Source organism: Ixodes scapularis, unplaced genomic scaffold (assembly GCF_016920785.2).
Source record: "Ixodes scapularis isolate PalLabHiFi unplaced genomic scaffold, ASM1692078v2 PGA_scaffold2__306_contigs__length_199485367, whole genome shotgun sequence".
NCBI lineage: Eukaryota > Metazoa > Arthropoda > Arachnida > Ixodida > Ixodidae > Ixodes > Ixodes scapularis.
This window is the reverse complement of record NW_024609857.1, coordinates 87818680-87838710: the sequence shown is the minus strand read 5'-3', so window position 1 is coordinate 87838710 and position 20031 is coordinate 87818680. Positions and strand designations below refer to the sequence as shown.

The following is a 20031-nucleotide window of genomic DNA, read 5'->3' as shown; positions in this document are numbered from 1 at the left end:
ATAACGGCTTAGAGGAACCTGTCGCTTATGTGCTGATGCCTGCTGTGACAATAATAATAATATTTATGACAATTTAAGCATGACAGCATGTCGTGTGGATCATACTAAGTTCAGCACTTAACACTGGTTGACTGATTAATTTTTCTTTTTGTCGGTCAAGATTTGTGACAGATACCAATCGGCCACCTACGCAAATAGGTCGAACATCCCGTGCTCTTCTAAATATCAGGCTTCTAACATACCTCAGTTTGATTAGCAGTTTGGTGTCACAAACCGCTTACTAGTTCATCCAGCAGTTCCACCGGCTCAACAAGCATTATGATCGGTTCAACCACCAGTTCGGCGAGCTAATATATATTTTTTTTTCTTCAGTTTGTCCAGTTAGCTATTTACTTGAGGATTCTCGACAGTTAAGCCGTCTGTTTGGCGAGTTTCCTTTCTCAGTTTGTTCAATTCCATTTTCATTTTTGAAGGCTTCAGCAGTGTGATTTCCAATTTATCAGTTGAATTACAGAATCTACAGCTCAAATCTGCTATAACCAATTAATATTGATATTTATATATTTTAATATTATATGACGAAGATTCGTCCATATAGCGGCGACAAAAACGTATGTAATATTCAATGGAAAACGTTTGCACTTGAAGTGGAAAGCTCTAAATTATTGTATCTAGTTATTTATTTTATTTATTCTCGAGTTGAAGATTCCCACCAACGGCTAAACGCCTCGCCAGTGTTACGCTTTAATACATTCATAACGAAACAAGTAGTGCGAACACTACAATAAAGAAGCACAAAGACAACATTGAAATGTAGGAGTCCTATGTCATTTTCGCTACAACTATGTTTTAATATCGTAGACATATTTTCAAACGTTACGCAAAACTGTTAAACAAGGTCACAATTATTGTGATACGCGAGAGGTTGGAATGTGTGGAAACACTAAAAACGTTCAGTGTATCTCAAGGAGCGGGACGGTACGCGAATGCCTATATCGGTTAGCAGGCCTGGTCCAGTTTGCTCGAAGCGCTCACCGCGGCTGAAGTCAGCCGCAGTACCTAGGAGAGGGATTTTGAAATCACGTGACTGGGCTCCGTAGGGATGCCGGGAAACATGGCGGTGCCCCGTTGAGTGAGGGCCGCTTGCTTTGGAACTGATATGTATCGGGCGAGGTAGTCAGCAACGAATGGTGCAGGGGGCTTTCGCTTTGCCTTAGCTTACTTAAATCGCAAAGCATGAGCAATTACATCACCGCATTTTTTAGATAGTCTTTCGACTCTGGCCATTCCAACGCTTAAATAAACGCGATAATTGTAGGCATGGCAACGACATTGGAAAGTGGGTTGCCTTGACTCAATCGGCCGGGTATTGATAGCACACAAAAGAAGACAGCGTCCCAATAGACCTTTTTCTAAATTCCCCAAAATATTGAGAAGAACGCTGGAAGTGTAATTCTACGCTCCGCGCGCGCTGGCCTCCTTCTTATAAAAGATTCGAATTAAATAATCACAATAAGTCTTTGACGAACGCGCGTGCAAGGAAAAATTTGCTTTAGACGTTTTGCTTTAGAACAATTAATACTGCAGACGCCAGCACTTGCAATGCGTGTAACTACACTCGTAGAATGCACCTTGCTGCTTCGGAAATTTAGAAAAAAAGGTCTATTGGGACGCTGTCTGCTTTTGTGTGCTATCAATACCCGGCCAATTGAGTCAAGCCAATCCACTTTCCAAAGGCTTTGCCTTAATTGCTTGCCGACAATTATCGCGTTGATTTATGTTTAGGAATGGCCGGAATCGAAAGACTATATAAAAAATGCGGCAAGGTCATTGCTCGTGCTTTGCGATTTAAGTAAGGTAAGGCAAAGCGAAAGCCCTGCTCCATTCGTTGCTTACTAACGCGGCCAATATTGCAGCTACAACGACATAACTTTAAAGCGAGCGGCGATCAATCATCGGGGCACCGCATGTTTCCCCGCATCGCTGCCGAGCCAGTCACGTGATTTCAATATTTCTCTCCTAGGTACTGCGGCTAACTTTAGCCGCGGTTAGCGCTTGGAGCAAACGGGCTTTGGGCAAACTACTTCGTTCTTAAATATTTTATGCGGAAATAACAAATCCCGAACATCTCTTCTCTCAGCAGGTGTGGTCATCTTAAATTTACAAAGTAGTCAGTTATAAGCATAGTAAACTTTTCAACGAGGTGTCGATTGTAAATCAAACGGATAACGCGTCTGTGCACGCCTTCAATGCGCTCTAGTCTAGACAAAGCCAATGAATTCCACGTAGTTGATGTCTTAGTTGACAAAGCCAATGAATGGATAGTTGACAAAGCCAATGAATTCCAATCTCAAGTGGACGTAGCAGTTAAACAGTTATTCAGTACTATTGCAGCGCGCGGGTTTTTAAAATCTCGTGTAATTCTGGACACCATGCCAAGCATCAATGATGAAGTAACTAGAGCATTGACATGTGCTTCCATTCAAAGGGTTGAATCCCATAACACACCGAGATCACGAATTTCAGATTTTCGTTCTATTTTACACTAGCTCAGCATGTTAGAATATGCATGCACAACATATTTTTGGCTAAATGTGATGACGTTGGTGTTTCTTGAATATAACTTAAGAGAACGTTTTGAGCACCGGGCGCTGGCCTGATTAATATCACTTTGTTATAAGTGCAAGCGATCTCAAGGGGTCTCAATTTTGTGGAATATTTTTACCTCGTCAGAATACCGCGACATCTGAGAAAACTTTGTACAGTCGAGACGAAAGTTGGAAAAAAATATGAATAAAAGGGGACTAAGATTTGATTCCCGAGGCACATTAGAATTAGTGACGTATGGGGAAGACATGACTCCTTGAATGCGTGCGAAATTTGCGCGCCCCGACAAATAACTTCTAAACAATTGTGCCTCTCCCTTACGCCATAATTAGACATGTTGACTAAAGGCAATTCATGATTGCCCATATCGAAAGTTTACGTCATGTCTATATAAGTTACACCAACTACTCTTTGTTTTATATGGTTTGGAGCGGAAAACTGCCCAAACTGGCAAAGGTTTGTTTCTACCGATCTGCCCTTTACGAACCATACTGGGCAGGGTCAATTTTGTGATCAGAAAAGCAATGCAGTCGTGTACAAACAACCATTTCAAAAACTTTCCAACGGGTAGACATCAATGACACAGGCCTACAATGAATGTTTTCATCCGTTCGGCCTCCCGATTTAAGACAGCTACAAAGCAGCGGCTTTCCATGCGGCAGGAAATGTCTTTGACCTTAAAGGAAAATCAAAAATATATCTTACAACGGATGCGGATACGCTACAACAACCTTTTCGAATAAAACTGAGAATGCCTTTGAGACCAGTAGATATTTTTGGCTTGAGCTTCCCTCCTGTATTTATAATTTCAGAAATCTCGACTTCATCCGCTACCTCTTAAGTGCCGCATAAGGCTGGCGTTCGAGTAACTTTTACTGAACCGATGCAAATGGTCGGCAGATTATACAGGTTTATTTGGAACGCAAATTAATATCGGACTCTATTCCACTTATGGGGTGTCTTGCGGAGAAGCCGAGATTTCTTCTAAAAGTAAAGGCGGGAAGCCTTTACTTTTAGAAGAAATCTCGGCTTCTCCGCAAGTCACCCCATAAGTGGAATAGAGTCCGATATTAATTTGCGTTCCAAATAAACCTGTATAATCTGCCGACCATTTGCATCGGTTCAGTAAAAGTTACTGGAACGCCAGCCTTATGCGGCACTTAAGAGTAACCTAAGCGGAACTAGATTAGGAACGTACAAAGGGAATACTACTATGACGTTTGGGTGCCAGGTTGCTTGACAAACAACAAATCAGCTGAATGTCCTGGCTGAGAAGCTTGTGGTAGACTTTTTAATATTGGTTTAGGTTGGATCGCTGCATCCCATTATAGTATTATTTTGGCAGTGCTCGTATTTAGTCTCCGTAAGTTGCCATGTCATTTATTTCTATTCGACGTTTGTTCGTTGTTACCTTTTAATATTTATAAGCGATTTTCGTAAATTTTCAATACAACGATTACTGCCGAAGAAGCCTATGGCTACATTAAGACGAAGGGACGTCAATACCCAGCAATGAACATAATTTTCGTATTGAAATGTTTAGAACATTACTTATGAGTTCCTTTAAGAAACGTAAGGGTTCAATCCAAAACTTTTGCAATTGGTTTCCACCACTAGCTTTACATATGGGCATGTGGGCGGAATCTAAGCATCCAGCGATGCGTGGTGTATTTTTTAAGAGAGAAAAACATCCTCTCCCTTTGCCTTGCTTCTCGCTGCCTCCATTTCCATAGGGCACCATCCCGCACGACGAACATTGTCAGCCCCTATCTTCCTCCGTCTTTCGTCGATTTTGAAAATTTGATAAGGGGTATGGGTAGCATGGGGCATAAAAAGCAATGACAACCGATACAACGCGACAATGTCAATGTGTTTTGACGAGCGAGGACCTCTTCGGCTGCCTTGTAGTTAGCAGACAAACCGCCATACGGCACTTGTTACTCGAAAAAGGTTCAGTGACACAAACTGTCGACTAGTTCTTTAGTTATGCTCCAAAACAATAGACGCACGAAGAAGAATGTTGTGACAAGCACCATTTCACTCGCAATGCTTTGTTTCTTTTCCGCTTTGCTTGCAGAGCACGTGAATTGGCGTCTCCAGGCACGAGCACTTGGTATTTACAGTGGTACTGCATTTAGTTTCAAGGTCTTCCCGCCCACAACAATCCTAATGCCAGCCAAAAAAAAAAAAAAAAAAAATTGAGCGATTTCGAGTTTTATTTTTATGTGCTCTAATTTAATTCAAATGGTCATTAGTTGAAATCAAGCACTAATAATGTAATCCAAGTAATAACCAATTTAATTCCAACGCCATACATTTTAACCGAAGAGCAACTTACTTTAATTTGCTTACATATGTGATTTAACGAAGGCTGCTGCTCATCTGCCTGCACAGTTTAAGAAGCCTGAGGTGCTTGCAAGTGATGAATGATTTCCAATGCAAATGCCTGCTTCATGACTGCTTTCTCATATCCTAATACCATGCTTCGCGGTATGCTCGCGCTATGCCATGGTTTCATGATCGGGCGTTGACTACTCTAAATCGCCTGCAAAAACTTGGCCGTATGCTTGCGTCGTGGCGCGGTTCAAGACATCGCATGTCGACTATCCTTCCACTAAACGTCGTTTGGCGAGCTGATTGCCAACCGAGTTGTCGTGCCTTTGGGTCAACGCTAAGAGAGAGTCAAAACATCCGGAGCGCTGAATTGAGCCGTGGCACAGCCTGAAGGTTACTTGGGGTCGGTAGTGAACGGGTTGTCTCTTGGGTTGAAGCTCATTGATAGGCCGATGAGGAGTTTGGGCGTCTCTGAAAGGCACTGCAGTAGGGTGAATACTTGGGCGAGTTACTTTTGCATATTGGCGATGACAATCAGCGCGAACGAGGCAAACGACAAGAGGAGACGTAGAAACATCTGCCCTCTCTCTGTCTACGCCTCCTCTTGTCCTTCGTCTCGTTCGCTCTTTTAATCATCAAGTCTTTGAAAGGAGCGAGGACCATGTCGACACCCGCCCTTGAGCAGTGGTGCAGCCATGGGAAAGGCTTATGAGGCTTAACCACCCTCCTCACCCTAAATTAGTCAAGCCGACTTTATAAGCTTGTAGCCTTCAAGTACAGGGTCGCAAAAAAAAATGTAGACGGTCTTTTTTACCGCAAAAATAAACTAGCCACCGGCGAACGCTCATTCTCCGCATAAAGGTGGAGCTAGAAGTCACAAGCAGACAGAGCAACCAGATCCCAATGTTTCAGCCCGATCCGATAACTTAATCAAAAGTTATAAGTGATTTTCTGAAAATTTCAATGGGAAAATGGAGCAAATTTTTGCCCGTTTTTGGTTTCTCCGTCGGCCGCCATTTTCTCATTGAAATTTTCCGAAAATCAGTTATAACTTTTGATTAAGTTATCGGATCGGGCTGAAACTTTGGCATCTGGTTGTGACCTCCAACGCTACATTTGGGTGGAGAATGAGCGTTCTGCGATGCTTAGTTTATTTTTGCCGTAAAAAAGACCGTGTAAATTATCTTTTGTGACAACCTGTATTTAGTAGCGCTACTGGCAAGAACAAGATAATATTTTTAGGTCTGGTTTACTTTGTATGTCATCATGCTCCTGTGAGTGGATCGCGAACGCTAAAAAAATAGAAACAAATGAGCGGAAAAGAATGCACGCTGAACGTTTCCGCAGAACGCTGAGGCCGCCACGTGAACATTTTGTTTTATTTACTCTTTTTCCAGTCACTCTTAGCACGCCTAGTCAGTCGCTGAGAGATGCTTGCATTGGATTCTACATCATGCATTAACTAATGCTACAGCGCCGGCTTTCTGGTCACGTCTCTGATGCGCTAACCATCCTCAAGACGCACTCGCGCCATCTGACCGAAAGAAAACAGGCCTACAATAGCTTCGTTTGGTTGACCTGCAGCTCCTGCACTGGTGCAGAAAAGCGTAGGGCAGAGTAGTTCCGGTGTGTGCATTCATACACGACCGGGAGTACCCCGCCCAACGCTTTTGTGCAACGGTGCAGGAGCTGCAGGTAAATCGAACGAAGCGAATATAGACATGCATCTTGAACCCCCCCGCCCTCGCACCCAAAGCTATGAACGTTACAACCACTTTAGTCCACTCCACTCCACTCCTCCCCTCCCTGGCGAAAACGTTCCTTGCTCAGTTACTGCGCTCGGGGCCCCTGCTGTTAGGTTAGGTTAGGTTAGGATTGGTTAGGGGGGGAGGAGTGGGGGGCGTCAAAGTTCTAAATGGAACTACAAATTGTGGTGGAGGCTCCGAAAAACGTATTGGCGTAGCCGCTTAACTTGTATCCAGCATGTGGGTGTTAGTGAGCGTAAGATGGCGAAAAAGGCAATTCTACGGAGCCCAAGGGCAGCTGTTGTCCTGCAGAGCGAGCGCGCGAGTTCGCTCTGCAGATGAAAAATTGGGTTGTGTGTGTGTTTATACAGCCTAGAACTTGGTCTGCCTCACAGGGGCGACGAGTTTCCCAGCTGTAGATGAGAAATTTAGCCAGTGCAGTACAACCGCTAGCCTGGGGTCTTTAACGTGCATCACGCAGTAGTGATACACGACCGCACGCCGGTACGATGCTCATCCAGATCGAAACGGGCAGGGGTGGGGCTCGAACTCTGCAGATGAGATGTGCATATGCACAGTGCGGTCTCATGCAAGTGGTGGATTGAATGCATACTACTTTTCAAAAACAGCGGCTGAAGACTTGAAGCCGGAGCACGCCGTACTGAATGCGTTCTCAAACGAGCGGCACAAGAGCTGGTTCGACTCGCTTCAGTGGCGTGATGTTGGGGCTGTCGTCCTCCGCAAGCTGCATGCTGCGGTTCGCGTAGAGACGTGCTCTCGCGGTTTAATAAAGTTTAATATAAATGAAGACTTTTTGGCGCGCTTTGGCTGCTTTGTAGTATGGAGAAAATCGACACTCATTATAAAAAGATAACCAATTTGTGTTTCTACGGCACAGTTCCTGTTTGTGAACGAAAACAATACATTGGGTGTAATGCCGAAAAACGGGACATGTTCAGTTCAGCTTTTCTTCGTTGTTTTATGGTACAGTTCCTGTTTGTGACCAACACAGTTCAATGGATGTAATGCTAAAAGACGGGACATGTTTTATTTGCTTTTATTCGTAGATTTGTGTATTTTTTAACAGCGTTCTGTCTACAGCTGTGTGCGCCCATGTTTAAATATACGTTGGATTTTATTGCATTTCTTATTGTAAAACTCAATAGATAAAATAAAATACGAGCGGCCTTTTAAAGAACGTAGATTTTGGTTTATAGTTTAGAGTCAGTTGGGCGTCTACGGTTGAAGGCTGTGGGGGTCGCAAGGGCTGAAGGGTCTGAAGGTTCTGAAGAGTTAAAAGGCCAAAATGGTTTGAAGTGCCGAAGGCTATCTTGGGCTCAAGGGGTTTGAAGGGCTGAAGGGTTATTTTCAATGCGAAGTTTGTTTCCCTGTTTTATGTTTCTCCTTGGCTTTTCCACGGGTTGGCGATATTGTGTGACGGTAGAGAACGGTAAAACCCCTCGCTCCCGCCGGCTTATTAAGCTTGTTTACACGCCAGCTAATGTCGTATTATTTCTTAATTGATCGGAAAGCAAAAAAATACTGGGGAAAAAGGGCGGTGAGGCCCGCCATCTAAGTACATACCTAAGTCCTGTTTACAGGTGATTTAGCACATTTCACACCTACAGCTGAGGTGCCTTGTTCCAAAAAATACTTCGGTAGGAACTCAGGAGGGACTGAATTGCACAGGCCAGCATGCAGTCAGACGGTACCAAGATCTTCTGCAAAAAGTAGAGTTCGACGTGTATAAATCGCGGTGCAATTCTGTCAGCCTGGAGCTTCGAAGCGGTGAATGTTCGTGCAAGAGGGCCTTGGACGCAGAAGGGATGAATGGGGAGATCAAACATGGGAAGGAAAGTGTGGGATAGGGAAAGGGAATTGTATGTCGCGTGACGTATATTACCCAGCTAAATTTAGCGGAAAAACCAAATTGCTGTATAGGTCACATGGTATCAGCTCACGTAACATCAATTTCTGCCGTTAAATCTAGCGGGGAAACTGCAATGGTCCATAAATCCCCCCCATGTGATGTCAACTTCCCCAGTAAATATAGGTGAAACATCACATAGGTCATGTGATACTGATTTTCCCGCTAAATTTAGAGGGGAATTTGATATTAGGATTAGGTAACAAGACGTCTGTTTTTTGCTAAATTTAGGAGCAAACTAGATTGACATATATGTAATGTGACACCAACTTTGCCATTTGGTGTCTATTTCCCCCCTAACGTATGCGGAGAATGCACGGACGGACTTAAAAAAGTTTGGGATTGGGGGTGGCGTTTTAATAATAAAAATGCATTACTGATGTTGACAATGACCCAATTATAATCAACGCGAAAAATTTTTCTTATTGTGCCCTTCGCATAAACTACTACAGGATATACGTATTTTCCTGTGGGGTAAGTAGTTTTCGCAGAAGTGATTTGCAATCATTGGGCGCACGACGCTCAATTACATTTTTGTCAAAATACTGGGAGCTGTACATAAATCGCGACTAGCGCTGTACCATCACCAGCAGAGAGCAATTTTAATGGCGGATTAGAAAACAGAATTTAGAGAGAGGCAGAAGCACACCAAGAAATACCGCCAAGCCAGAAGCGTTTGCTGACCAGTCGCTCGACATGTAATTCAAATTTATCGGTTGGTCTCTAGGTAACTAACTGAAATTGTCCTAGCAACGTTATCTTGATTTACTAATGCATTTAAAGAAAAAGCTTGTCCATCAGTCCTTTCTTAGCGAAGCCGGAGGCAAACACAAAAGTTGTAATCCTCTAGCAGCGTGAGTCCCAAGTTTACCGGCTCCCATGCGGGTTGTTGTACAAGCTACGCTTTTTTTATTTTTTAATATATATATTTATATCGTTCACAGAGACATAGGGGAACAGCTTTCGGAGTAATGTTACCAATATGAATAATATGCCTGGTGGCTGTCATTTTAATATATCGAGTTGTTTTCATTGCGACCGGAAACGCACGACAAAAAACTCCAGGTGCGCATCAAACAAAATTCAATTACAAGTTCCCTTTAGACATTAGCTATAAAAAGAGCACCACCGCCGCCCCATGGCGTTATACACTTCGCAGCGTTTTAAGGGGTATTACAATGTCGCCTGTCTTTACTTTGACCGCCCTCCAGATTCTTCTGGGATGTAGCGCAACGCCGAATTACCCGGAGCTTAATCCTAAGCTCCAAATTTACCAAGACGCATCAAAGGTATGTGGAGGTACACGCAGTTGCTCGCTGGTTAATAGGAAATTAATTGAAGTGAATAGTCATTAAAATATTTGTAAAGAAACTTACTTCGCCCATGAGCACATAGTTACTTGTTGCACTAAGCGCATTCCAAATGCAAATGAAAACGGTCAGCTAGAACAGTAGGGACAAAACACAGGCATGTAGAAAGAGAGACATGCACACCTCTGACTATCAACTGTCTGTGTTTTGTTTTTATCGTTCTAGCTGACCGTTTACTTTTGCATTATGTACCAACTCGGTCAACTTCAGCCTGTTTTTTTGTATTCCTAAATTGACGCTGTAAACTGAGTTGAAGTCACCTTTATCAAAGAAAAGTTCTAGCAGTTAATGTGTTTAGGGTGCGGTAAGATGACTAAGATGTTGACAACTTGAAGTATATTCCTGTAAGAAATATGAAGCACTTGATTTTAATACCACCTGCTTTATTTCAAAACATCTGTGAAAGGTAGGCTAATGCTGTTTGTGCAGGTACGTTATGTTACCAGGGGGACATAATATAGATGGCTAACCCTCACGATAACTGGGATAATTAACTTAAATGTTTAATTAACTTCTTCATCTGTTGAAATGAACATAAGGTTACAATTAGAAACTTGCGGAGCGTCTTCTAAAACCACCAAATTAATCAACGCTAGAACTATTTGAGGCACGTGGGAATAGCAGGGGGGGGGGGGGGGGGGGGGGGGTGGCACCAAACAGGGCGCGATGCCAGTGGCAGAAAGACTTGGAGGATAATCTGATAATCCATGTTTTCCCAGCGCCAGCTTGACGCCTGTTGCGCGCAAAGTGACTACGGTGCACCAACGCGCTTCCCACGTACTTCAAGCTGTTCGAATCTTTATTTAGGGATTTTAGATGACGCTCAGCATGTTTTTAATAAGAACCATATGTTTATTTCCGCCAATTTAGAATTTAATTAAGAACATCTAGAAATGAGTTTGGCTTATCTATCGAAAGCATTGGCCCTCTGTGCTATGCCCCCCTTGTCGTATAACTCACCTGCATAAACCGCATTGATGAAACTTTCAGGGAGTGTTTTCTTTTAGTACTAACTCTGCTCGGATTAAGAATCAAACACGTTGTACATTAACGTGTATTCGGCGAAAGCTTTTTTTATCTTGACATGTACCACCTATTTTCTAAGTTTTATACAAGCAATACAGTGAAATATTGTCCTAACGAGCCTACAGCAGGAAGGTTATTTGTTCCGAGTACTGAATCAAGGTTTTGTTATTGAAACGGCCACCTACGCGTACAGGCGTTCCCGCTATCTCAGACCTGGTACGTGCTGTACAGAAACTATGAGAAGGACCCGGCATTTGGAACATCCAAGTGTTTAAAGCACAATTATTTGAAGTCGGAAAAGGAAGGACAATATCGAACCTTCGCTCAGTACGGAAAAAACAATACAGCGTAAGTCAATCCTGTGTTGCGTTGATCTCTCTAACACGCGAATAAGTAGCAAAGTGTGAGTGGCACGCTCCTTGCGGCTGAATAGCTTTTTTTGCGACAAAGAAATAAATTTAGTTTGCTGTGGAGACAAGTAAGAGGTGACGTGATTCATTTACTTTCTGTCTGTGTAACGAGTTACGGTTCCTCGTTTTATTTTTCGAGGAATCTACACAACACAAACTTTGTCCTTGCCCCAACTCACCCTGTGGCTTATAATCTTCAAGTGAGCAGTTTGCAGAGGAGCGAACAAAGTATACCCGATTTATTGTTTGAGTCATCGTTAATTCCCAATTCATGTGAATAATGTCCCTTCGCCTGAGACCAGAAAAAGAAAATGAGGGTGTCATTGATGTTGTGTGTTCTTTTAAAGGATTGGGGTATAATTGTTTTTTTTTTGTCAAGATTCACTCTAACATAGTAAGGGGATTCCGCACTCAAATCCAATCCCCACAATACAGAGGGGAACGAAGGGGGGTGGGATTGACACGCGCCAATGATACCCTGTCTTTCCAAATTTCTCGTGCATCGCGAGAGCAATGGAAGTTATATTTTGGGTGTTTAGCTCTCACGATAGTTTTCAAAAATAGTATGCGCACCCAAAACCCAATCATTAAGCACATTCGAAATGGCGACGACGTTCATGCTTGGGTGGGAAAAGCGATTCCGTACAATATCCTTTATATTACTATTCTGTTTCTAAATAAATGAAATTAAATGCTTGTAACGAGTAAGGAATATTTCAACTAAAACATCAGCTGATACGAAGCAACTGACTAGTTAATGAAAGTTCTACTTTGGGATTATGAAACAATACTGAAATTTAGCTGACGTCAGCATTACGCAATTAACGGACTACAACTTTTGTCAGGAATGTAAAGTCAACAATTACCACCAAGTCATTATTATGAATGAATATTAAAATATTTCATTTCATTTCATATTCATTACACTGTAATGAATATGAACCTTGCCATATCCAAATTGAAAGGCGAAAGACGTTATTTTTAATGGAAAAACGCTCACGTTTGTAAAAACTACAACTTTCGTGTTTCACTCTACGGATGATTATCATTTCATTATTTCATTCATGTTTCAATATACCTGGCTTTTCTTTAGTAAGGAGCGGGTGACGCTAGGGTCCACTGAAGGATATACTGCCAAGAATGTGGTAACCATTCATCCCGACGGCCGTGAGTATTCGCCGATTATGAACCTCTAGGTAGTTTTTGAGTAAAACCAAGTACATCAGAGTTATTTTAATGTGTCCGCGAGGTTCGGTTAGCGCCAGTGTCTACGCCACTGAAAGTTGAAACTTGAAGCACAAAACAACCAAGGTGCTTCTGTGTATTCCTATAATATAGTCGACTGCAAGCAAGGCCACTGGCCGCCACCATGGCTCGGCGCGTCCGGACAAGCCCGTGCAATTTCAAGCTTGCCAAAGCTATGTTTAGGAGCAAGCTGCGCGTGCTTGCACTCATGTGGCACCCGTCGGGGCGCCGTGCTTGCAATTCCCAATGCTCGGACTCTCTTTACTTTACATGGAAGCTTAATAGGCTCTTGTAAAAAAAAAAGTGTTTGAGATGAATTCTAGAGTATTTTTATCCCGTGAATCTGGATATCAGGCTTGTTTTTTACGAAGATATAACTAAACGCGAGAATGCACGAAAAACCTCCGACAAGTTGCTGCCTTATACCGAGATCTTTCGGCCGCTAAGCGCGGGTCACTCGTATGGGCAACGCGTGAAATTGCAAGCTTACCAGGCATATTCCTCCGCACCGACACCAGTCGTCACTTCTTCTTCTGACCTTTTTTGAACAAAGCAAAAGGATTTGGACATAGATTTTATTGGCGCTGAAGATGCGAGAGAGTGGAGATTCCGAAAACTGTGGTAATGAAGTAGCGGTCTTCGGAAGGAGCGTGACGTCAGCGCTACTCTGAAAATGATTTGCTGCAACCTCCGTGCACCAAATTGACAAACGAAGACGATTTGAGTGTTTTTACTCAAATTCAGAACCGCTTCAGCTTCTCTCTCAAGTCCGAGAACAGCCGACGTTTGGATCCGCTGGAGCCAAGCAAGAAGCGGCAAAAGGATATCGCTGCGCTTTTTTGGTCTGTGTGATTGGTTTAGCTCATGATAGCAACCCTATAAAGACAACGAAAGCCGTGGTTATGCACCTTTCGCTCATCTTGATTCGCTCCCTTGAACTGCAGCGTCGGCTGCGATAGTACTTCAAGTTAATCGTGGGATCGAGTGTACACAGCGCGAAACTGCAACCTCCAATACGCGATTGTCGTTTTCTTTTTTGTTTTTTTTTTCTTCTTCTTGGAATGGGAACGTTCTTGTTGACTTTTTTAAGGTGGAATATTTTCGTTGGGTGCACTCACATGAGGGTTAGAGTCTGGTGCCTGCCAATACACAAAATTAAAACAAAAACGCCGATTACATTTTTGTTTTAAGAGGGTCGCGCAATGCACCCTCACTGAAAGTAGGTCAACCGAAATGAGTCCTTTTGAGCATGTTATTTAAGGCGCACAAAAAATGAAAAGTGTATCGTGCATCGGGAAGGGCATCAGAGCAAGGACACGAAATTGCTTGCTCTGATAGGAGGATAGAAAGAGCACAGTGCCTGTCAACCGTTTAACCTTTAACAGCATTACTGGGGATTGGGTTTAATGTGGTTGCTGTCTGCTTTATTCTGTTATACAATACTAGCGTTAGCAGAACATCTAGCATGCATTAATATAAGTGATTTTCGTCGGCCGTATCTGAACTATGCTTACATTTAGAAGAAGATCTACCATAAAAGATGCATTTTATTTCTGAGTAAGTGTTTTGCTTTCGGCTCGCCTAATATACAGGCTTTTCTTGTTTAATCTTTTCAGATATGTTTAGAAAAAGCCGTGGAAGCTACATTTATGCGGTTTGTGAAGCTGAGCTATACGGCCAAGGGGACATACTACATGCGACTAATCGTAACGATCAGTCGGCTAATTAAGTAATTTTTAATTAACATTCAAATTAGTAATATTAGACATATGGTTCCTGTTAGAAACTTGACCGTCATCCGAAACCAATAATATAATAGATTTTATGTATAGCTTGAGCGCGTGGGAAGCGCAGTAGTGCGCTATGTATACCACTGGTGCAACAGTTACAAAGTTGGGGCTACGATAAGAGACAGAGAAATCACTCGGCCGCCTTGTCGCACCGGTCGCCTTGCTCATGCTAGACCAGTGGTAACCTAAAAGCACAGCTGCGCTTCTCACGCACTAAATACCTGCCTGAAAACTGATTTTCTGTTTTTTGATGACGCTCAGTAAAGTTCTAATTAAAAATTTATGACCATTTTTACTCATTAAAAGTTAACCAACAAGTTTTATTTAATTAGCCGACTGATCATTGCGATTAGCACCCATCCTATGTCCCCGTGGCCGTATAACTCGTCTGCAAAACCGCATAAGTGTAGCTTTCACGGCTTTGTTGAGAACAATACTTTGAGCTAAAAAAAGAAAACAAAAACAATGTATATGGTGAATATAAAATAAGCTCTTCTCAACCCGTATATTGCAGAAAATATCACGCTTCCTCTGTACATCTCTTTTCTGGATGTGAAAACATGCGCAGTCACCAGGAACATCTACGTCAATGGTACGACAACTTTTTAATGTATGGGTTTGCTTTCAGTATCTGCGCTGCATGGAATATGCGAATCAATCTTTATGTACAGGCTTATATTTTAATTCCAACCTATTACTTTAAAATATACCGTAAAAAGTACACTACTTCGGTCTCTGCACGTGAGTTATTTGGCTAGGGGGTCATTTTACGGGGGGGGGGGGGGAGAGATGCCATGGGTCATATTAATAGTGATAATTAGAAATTGCTTGTAAATTAACAATTTAAATTAATGGAAATGACCTTATCTTTCTAATTAAAACTTGGTGAGCGTCATCGCAAACCAAGAAATCAGCAAACTTAAGAAAGAAGCGCGGAGGTGCGTTCAAGTTACAACTCGTGCAACAGGCACAAGGCTCGCGGTGCAAAAACGCGGAGCATGTTTTATCAGTGTGGTTTGCACCACTAGCTTTTTGTACGTTGCACGACATGTAATTAGTTAGGCACACATCTGCGCTTCTTATTTGCACTAAACCATTAGAACGTTTTGTTTACTGGTTTTGATGAGGCGCAGCAAGTTTGTGCTTCTAACCATTGGTTTATTTTTATTATTTATTTTACTGAACAAATCTTAGGTAAATATGAAACTTGTAATGATCAGCCCTTAGATTATGTACCCCTGACCGTATGATTCACCTAGACAAACCGACTTGTGTCCCTTTTATGACTATTTTTAATAAATAAGTTCAAAATAAAATTACACGCTCTGTATTTAAGCCCTTATGTGAGACGAGTTAGTGTGCGGGCCAGCTGAGTGAATTTGTCATACTGAACGTCCCGAGCCGCTCGACGACAGACAAAACGTACACAGCATCACGCAAAACGGGGTTGTGCTTTTGAATCAATATTTTATATGCATTCTAAAAGGCGTGCGCAAAACAGGTGCCGCCGCGGCATTGTTCCTAAGGGACCACACCGCGGCGCCACTTGGACGACTCGACATACAGCAAGAGTATTCAGTAGGCAGAAAGCGAAACTTTCAAAAATCTGTTACCTGAAATACTGCGTTGGTAAGTGAGCAAATCAGTACAAAAATATCCATACAGAAACGATTTTTTGTATCGCTTTAGTCACTTCAATTGCGCTAATAAAAACAAGAAGCCATACAAATTAATTAGTTTTCGCAATCCCGGCATAGGCCAGACCGGCTGTAGTAATCTCTTTAAACAAATGTCAGCTAAGCTGAGCACCGTGCAACACACGACGCTTCGTGGTACAGTCTGTGCGTAACCTTCTACACTATGGACGACAATGGAAAGCACACAACCACTTCATGCGCTTTTGAAAGCCACGGAAACAGCAGCGACCATCTCTTTGCAGCTATGCACCCTCATTCCACTATGAAGTGAAACGCTACTCGATAAAAAGTGGCAAGGACTACTTCTCATATCAATTTCGTACACTCCTGTGACTGGTGAATTTTGTTCATTAGTAATTTACAAATTTCAGAAGAAATGAAATTCCTTTAATTGAATGATGGCAATTTTTGCAATTTTGAAACAATTTTGAATTTTAAATTATGAATCCCACTAAACGAATATTGCTTTTATAATTATGTAACGCTAGCTTTGTTTTATAAAAGCATCGAGACACATAAAGACGCTAAGCACCTGACTCCCTGCCTTCCCTACCGAAAAACCCAGTATAACTTTTTGCTATCTGGAATATGGAACTGGAAATCTATCTACATTGTATCTGGATTTTAGGTTTTTATAATTCATTTCTTTGTCTGCAATTTGAATTTCGAGTTTACAAAAGCAGATTTCCAGTTCCTTAATCCGGATAGGGAAAAGTTGTACTGGGTTTTTCGGTAGGGTTTCTGCCGACCCGTGTGAATTACAAAGCATAAACCTTGACCGTTTGCGCACAGCTGATTAACATTAAGAGCCACATTACGCACAGGGGAAAATAAAAGGTGCCACATAGAAGTGCAAAGTCCTTTATTCTTAGGATGAAGAGGAATTACACACATAATAATTTCGGTGTTTCGATTGCATATCTTACAGGGACGTATGTTCCACATTGGGTAGAACTTGTATTTCACTATTTCAGCGCTGACAATCATTGTTGCATTTCTTTTGCGTTTTATTCACGCTGTCGGTTGAACCACATTTGCGAGGTTGTTGCAAACATGATTGGTTTAAATTCCGTTTAGTTTTACGCGAATGTGACGAAGAACCCCTGCGGATCCGATTCGGTGTTGGGATTTAAACGTTACTGTAAAAGCAGCTTAACTTTTACCCACTGAGAAGGAAAAGAAGACTAATAACTTCATTATTAATGCGGATGCATTAACTCTCCCACGGAGCGAGCCGTCATCAGTATGAAACGCGCCAAACGGCACCTTAAATCCTTTCTCCAAGTGAAGCCAGCTCCCAGCTATGAAACCTCGAGAAAGCCGAGACAACGGCACCTAGCTTCCTTGATTCCAAAGGCGTGGAGTAAAGATGATTAATTTCGCCCTCGGTCCCATTGGCTGGCAAGCGTCGACGAGGCTCTCATTGGTCGCTGCGCAGGTCAGTTTCAGCGAAAGCCGAAACACGGCGCTGCGTATCCGTGCTGCGAGCGCGCCTGTAACACGAAGCGTCCAAGGTCAGAGCTGCGGGAAGAGCTCGGAGAGTTCTCGCACGGCCGTCGCAAATACGCCGCACACAAAAACACGGGAGCGGAAGAACGGCACGCATGCTTTTGCATTCACAACTCATAAGAAGTGCTTAGGTGTACCTTGAGCCTTTTGTTTAAGGGTTTATAAAGTAACTGTCATTAATGATGCTATAAACTCATCTTCCTATTACGCCAGTTGAAAATAGGTGAATCGAAATCCCAATATATGGTGAAGGTAGGGTTCCGTATTGATCAATACACTGTTTACACGCAAGCCCGCGTCCTTGCCCACAGCGGGAGTGGGCACTGCGCGTACGCAGAAATCAGATTCGAGTGAGGCGAAGCATCTGCGAAGGCGCAGTGCAGACAGCAGCGCCACCGCAGTGGCGTGACGTCACAGAGTTGAGTTGGTCAGTATGTACAACATAGCATACAAATCCCTCTCTGTCGCGGCAAAAACTTACAACTTCACCTCGATGCGGAAAAGTACAATAATATCATTGAATGGTGTAGTATGAAGAAGAAAGTAATTGCAAAATAATTTCATCCCTGTAGCGAAATAAGGAACTTTTGAAGTACATACTGTTAGCTAGTAATTCGAAATCTACGTGATTAACAACTTTTGTAAAAGATTACTTCGCAATATAATTATAATGCACTATTTGTGACTTGATTTACCCCAGTATTGCAGTTTCCTGGCAGACGTATACACGGTCACTTCATGGAAGCAGATTAAAGCACCACCTAACCGGAAACAGACACATATATAAATAAATACCCCGACAGTGTGTTGCCGTATTCGCTGCGGACACTATTGGACCCAAGTTACTCCGACGAGTCAAATCACGTGAGAACACAGGTTCGGAAACGCATAGCGGGTAGGTTTTCCAACGATAAGACAAACAAACCTTTACTCTGGACTGAGAGCGACAACAATTGTGGATACGATCGCTGCAGGCAGCGGGCTCAAAGAACAGCAGAGCGACGACCTCCCGCGGCATCACACCCACGTCACTGTTGGGGCGTTATCACGGCAAACCAGAGCGCGCTTATGAAGCGACATCTCCCTTTTCGCTCACAAACATAACTATGCTAAAATGACGATTTCGCTCTTTAGCGTTTTGCCTAAGGTAGCGTTCTTTTTACGATTGTATCCCCAACAGTGGCCCCATTTGTAGCATATGCCTGAGACATCCCTCAAGTGAATATTTCTTAGGAACCATCAAATACTAATTATGGTTGTCATTTAAACAGTGCAACTCATAAACATTTTATGAAACACTGCTGCAAATATTTAGGGTGGGGGAGGGGGGGAAGCGAGAACAGAATTCACAATACTTTAGCTTAACAGATTTGCTACCCCGAACAATATCACTAATGTAAAAACAGTGTTGTGAAAGAAAGGGCAACCATAATACAATTCACGACAGAACATAAAAGGCGCACATTTTGATTCGTCCAATGAACTACTTTTAGGAGGTTGTTCAGCAGAGAGAGGGGGAACAGATGGGAATAAAGACGTGAATGGAGTTTGATGCCTGCACTAACTTTGTTTATGTGAAGCTGACATATTTGTTTCTAGTTTGCTTTGTTCTCGAACAAGTGTGGGTGTAACGCCGTATATTTAGAGGAAGTGAAGACTCTCATTACACGAATAATGCAACTTTTGTTTCTAAAGGGGATAAAACAACCGCAGTTTACGTCTTTAAAATAGATTCAAGGAGGGTTTCTAACACATGCCTTTGAACCACGCAGAAGATGCATGCAGTGTCTCCGTTCCCGAAGACCAGCTTGGAAAAAGTGCCACCTGCTGCGATTTCATTTACGACCTGCTCTGCGGTACTAACAAATATCAGATATCAGACAACAGCTGCAAGAACCAATACTGACGAAAACACCATCACCTTTTTTATGTGTATGTCCCTTAAAAGTCAACTTCGCTCAACTAGAAAACAAGTGATGATTGGTCATATCGACTTGAGCGACGCTAATGACATTAAGTCAAAAGGCATAAGTAAGAAAAATCGAACGGAGTATCCTTTAATGCCTCAAAAATGGAGTAGTTTAAATAAAGTTAACGCCACTATCTTCTTTTTGGCAACAGTAACACAAATGTAAGTTTTTGTTAATGAAAGCTAAACGAATAACAACTTTTTTCAATCTCTTACTCGACATTTTCTTGATTATTTTGTCAAAATGGTGGAAAAAAGTCTAAAGTTGAGTTGTGCACAATGACTAATAAAAATGTTCAAATAATCATTCGTGTGTGCATTTGTACATTTTTGTGTTGACTGGTTTTGGTAAGAATAGGCTACCTACCTGATGAAAAATACTTTGCAGCCACATGTGTGTTT

General features: G+C 42.4%; 1 pseudogene; it reads left to right on the top strand.

Annotated features, from left to right (window-relative positions):
• Nucleotides 1-9791: 9791 nt before the first annotated feature.
• Nucleotides 9792-19566, top strand: LOC120836828 (annotated as a pseudogene).
• The last annotated feature ends 465 nt before the right edge of the window (nt 19567-20031 follow it).